The 5000-nt window shown below is 45.9% G+C and overlaps 1 protein-coding gene across 21 annotated transcripts in view; it reads right to left on the bottom strand.

The window, feature by feature from the left end:
* Positions 1-5000, bottom strand: part of dlg1b (discs large MAGUK scaffold protein 1b) — a 175708-nt gene that overhangs the window by 84370 nt on the left and 86338 nt on the right. The window lies entirely within an intron of this gene.

Here is a 5000-nt window from a genome sequence, read left to right as displayed (position 1 = left end):
CAGTTTCCCGTCCAGCGCCCACGTCGTTTAAATAACAAATGGAGGTGTGTTCAGGTGCATTCTGGGCGTGCTGGTCTTACAGGGAGGTGTGTTCAGGTGCATTCTGGGCGTGCTGGTCTTACAGGGAGGTGTGTTCAGGTGCATTCAGGGCGTGCTGGTCTTACAGGGAGGTGTGTTCAGGTGCATTCTGGGCGTGCTGGGCTTACAGGGAGGTGTGTTCAGGTGCATTCTGGGCGTGCTGGTCTTACAGGGAGGTGTGTTCAAGTGCATTCTGGGCGTGCTGGTCTTACAGGGAGGTGTGTTCAGGTGCATTCTGGGCGTGCTGGTCTTACAGGGAGGTGTGTTCAGGTGCATTCTGGGCGTGCTGGTCTTACAGGGAGGTGTGTTCAGGTGCATTCTGAGCGTGCTGGTCTTACAGGGAGGTGTGTTCAGGTGCATTCTGGGCGTGCTGGTCTTACAGGGAGGTGTGTTCAGGTGCATTCTGGGAGTATTGCTATCTTGAGGCAGCGGGAAGTGATGGCACCATTGACCAACAAAAACCTGGTCTAAAGTCAATAACGCAGCATTTCATTGTTATTTTAACAGAGCATTAGTAAAATGCTCCTAGGCTCGTGCACAGCACGTGCACAGCACGTGCACAGCACGTGCACACTATGCTTGTTACACACACAGGGACGCACAGCAGCACACACACACACACACACACACACACACACACACACAGGGACGCACAGCAGCACACACACATGCAGAAGATTACACATACAAATATTACGGTGCAAATCCTCCATCATAACAGCAATGCTCCAAGGTCCAAACGCGCCTGGCTTTTAAAGGGAATGGGAGATGATCTCTGATTGGTTGATTGCATGTTACGCCCAAAACACACCTCTGATTAATGAAGACACTAAGAACAACCCTTTTGAACCATGCGCCCGGCACACGGACCCTTTTTACTGCCGTCAAACTAGCAAAAGTGGATTAGGACACGCCCTAAACACACCTGCACCAGGCGCTTCACGCCGTGCTCTTACATCGTTAAAATAAGACCCTCAGAGTTCTTTTGCTTTAGTTGAAAGAAAATATCGGCAGAAAACTGCGTTTTAACCCCACAACCCGCGGGGGTTTGAAACCACTTACCCAAAAAGAAGCAGAAAAAAACAACTATTGGAGCCAGTTACCTCCAGGAAATCATATCGGTAAATCATCCAATCAGCGGCTGAGACTGCAAGCCACTGCACCAAACCACAGTATTTAAGAAAATGTAGTATCAAACAGATGTAACTTATGCATTTAGTTATTTTATGTTGTACTTTAAAGTCGACATCATTTCCCATTCATTCTGCTTTTAGTTTTTCCTTCAGAGAGGAGAGAAGACATGGCCCGCCACGTTGACAGAGCGGTCGGCAGTGAGCCAACAAACGACGTGTGAAGGGCAACGGCTCCATTCATCAGGCGGAGAGGCTGAAAGCTGCCAGCTCGCTGACCCAACATTTGGTTAATTCATGAAGGACGATGACAGCAGGAGCAGCCGGAGACCACCTCCACATCCAGGAGGTGTGAATCTGAACAAACAACGGCACAAGAACAGCACATGCAGGTCCAAGGGAACACGATGTGAAGGTAGAGAATGAGGGGGAACAATCTGGGAACATGTTTTGTCAAAATCCCACACTCGGTGAGTTTCCATGCAGTTTACAAACCTGATTATATTCAGGTTAAGGCAATACCAGAGCCCGTCTACGGAGAGCCTGTTCACTCCCTGTTCAGCACCATTGGACCTACTTTGGTTGCAGTTCCACCAGAGTTCCACTGGGGGTGATCGCTTGCGAGTGCAAAATGAATGGGACTCTATGGAGCTAGATGCTAAATGAATGGGACTCTATGGAGCTAGATGCTAAATGAATGGGACTCTATGGAGCTAGATGCTAAATGAATGGGAGTCTGTGGAGCTAGACGGCTAAATGAATGGGACTCTATGGAGCTAGATGCTAAATGAATGGGACTCTATGGAGCTAGATGCTAAATGAATGGGACTCTATGGAGCTAGATGCTAAATGAATGGGACTCTATGGAGCTAGACGGCTAAATGTGTCTCTTTCGCCCGATTGTCGTTGAGAAATCTCAGATATTATTGTAGTTTTTGCAAGTTCAACATGGATTATAGGTCAAACACACCTGCAGCAGGCGCGTCACGCCGTGCGCTCTCAGATCATTAAAATAGGGCCCATCGACTATAATGAAACACGTAGTTTGCGGCTGTATACGACATCGTCAGCATAAGAATAAAGTCACTGAATCTTCACACGTTCAATAAGCTCCTCGGGACAATTTCACCGGCCGAATAACTTCCCATCCCTGCAGCTGCTTCATCAAATCTTTAGGAGACCTTTAGGTAACTGTTGTTCCCATCCACAGAAACACAAACAGCTGTATCTGAATGTTGCATGACCACGGAGCAGCAGCAGATGGAGGAGCATCAGGAGGCTTCAGGCGAACTGAGCCGTCACGACGCTAACACGAGGGGAAAAACAACAACGAAGCCCAGGACGACCTACCGAGAGCAGGAGGTGAGTGAAAACAGTCGGGCTACAGGTTCAGCTAGGCCTGGGCCATATGGAGGAAATCAAATATCATATGTTTGACCAAATACCTCGACATCGATACCGCAACGATATCGTAGCGTTGACTATTGGTGGGTTCACAAAACATTTACACAATGAGATATTTGATAATCATCAGTAATGTGGATATAATGGCTAAATGGGTAAAGGTAAATAACAGAACAGTCTGGTTAGTTCAGACAACGACATCACGATACCAGAGCCCGTCTACGGAGAGCCTGTTCACTCCCTGTTCAGCACCATTGGACCTACTTTGGTTGCAGTTCCACCAGAGTTCCACTGGGGGTGATCGCTTGCGAGTGCAAAATGAATGGGAGTCTATGGAGCTAGATGCTAAATGAATGGGACTCTATGGAGCTAGATGCTAAATGAATGGGACTCTGTGGAGCTAGATGCTAAATGAATGGGACTCTATGGAGCTAGATGCTAAATGAATGGGAGTCTATGGAGCTAGATGCTAAATGAATGGGACTCTATGGAGCTAGAGGCTAAATGAATGGGACTCTATGGAGCTAGATGCTAAATGAATGGGACTCTATGGAGCTAGACGGCTAAATGATTGGGACTCTATAGAGCTAGATGCTAAATGAATGGGAGTCTGTGGAGCTAGATGCTAAATGAATGGGACTCTATGGAGCTAGAGGCTAAATGAATGGGACTCTATGGAGCTAGATGCTAAATGAATGGGACTCTATGGAGCTAGACGGCTAAATGAATGGGAGTCTGTAGAGCTAGATGCTAAATGAATGGGACTCTATGGAGCTAGACGGCTAAATGAATGGGACTCTATAGAGCTAGATGCTAAATGAATGGGAGTCTGTGGAGCTAGATGCTAAATGAATGGGACTCTATGGAGCTAGATGCTAAATGAATGGGACTCTATAGAGCTAGATGCTAAATGAATGGGACTCTATGGAGCTAGATGCTAAATGAATGGGAGTCTGTAGAGCTAGATGCTAAATGAATGGGACTCTATGGAGCTAGACGGCTAAATGAATGGGACTCTATGGAGCTAGACGGCTAAATGAATGGGACTCTATGGAGCTAGATGCTAAATGAATGGTTAGTTCAGACAACGACATCACTTTACTGTAACGCAGCCTTTACAACCAGTAACAGACAACACTTATGCCATATTATTATATCCAAAATCTAAGACGATATCTAGTCTCATATCACGATATCGATAGACTGCCCAGCTCTAGGTTCAGCTCCCTCTTCAGGGTCACAACGCTGCTCCGTCGGCGCCCACGCAGCCTCAAACCCGTCTAATTAATAGGGTTGGGTACCGAAACCTACACAACCGGTAGGAATCAGACCTGATTAAAAGGCTCATTTCGCTTCCACTTCATGCGTCGACTGAAATACTTTCCCTCCATCGCTCCGAAACGGACGTAAAAATATCACTTTCTCTGTAGTCTGTTAGCTAGCTACCGTAAATGTAGGCTACTTTTAAAATGCTATATCTTCCCTTTAAACAACTCATTTATATTGTTGTTACTTGTCAATAGTGTAACTGTTATTTACTGTTAAATTACTGCAGTTGTGTGTTAGGTGACATTGAAAAATATTGAAAAAAACTCTATAAAAGAGCCTCTCTTTGATGTCATTTTCCAGTTTTTCCCAAGAATTGGTTTAGGGATCGTAAAAATCCAAACGATACCCAACGCTACTAATAAAAAACTGCACTTTTGGCTGCGGAGCATCATTTGGAGTTGACATTTCAGCGCCTGATATTAACATCTGAAACCACTTTAAAAGGCTGTTAATGCAAACTACACTGTGAGCATGTTGTATACACATTAGGGCTGCAACTAACTATTAATGTGTGACTTGTTATCTGGATGAATGGATGAGTCAATTGGTCTCTGAAATGTGGATCCCAAAAAGCCCAAGCTGACGTCCTCAAATGTCTTGTCAAAAACTCAGATATTCAGTTTCCTGTCCCAGAGGAGACATCACACTAGTTTAAAGGTCCAGTGTGTGTGAATGTCTCCCGTCTAGCGTTGAGATCATATATCAGCTCTCTCGCTCCACGCAGTTCAGAGTACGTATTCCAGCTACGGTAGCCTTCACGCTCCAAAAAGACGCTCTCTTGCTCTTTTCAATCTCCTTTTTCTTTTTCTGGGTGAAGAAGAAGAAGACTCCTGTTCCTGAAATTTGGGTTTTGAATACGTGGCCGAGGCCGGGAAGCTACGAGACCCGTTAGCAGCGTTAGCAGCAGCTGGGAGTTTATCATGTAACAGAGAAAACATGACAGGTGGAGCAGTATGTCCTGTATGTCCCTCACTCACACACACACAGAGACACACACACACACACACACAGAGACACACACACACAGCAGTATGTTCTGTATGTCCCTTATACACACAC

This window comes from Sander vitreus, chromosome 12 (assembly GCF_031162955.1).
Source record: "Sander vitreus isolate 19-12246 chromosome 12, sanVit1, whole genome shotgun sequence".
Classification (NCBI taxonomy): domain Eukaryota; kingdom Metazoa; phylum Chordata; class Actinopteri; order Perciformes; family Percidae; genus Sander; species Sander vitreus.
The sequence above is the reverse complement of the archived record's forward strand: the minus strand, read 5'-3'. Positions and strand labels throughout refer to the sequence as shown.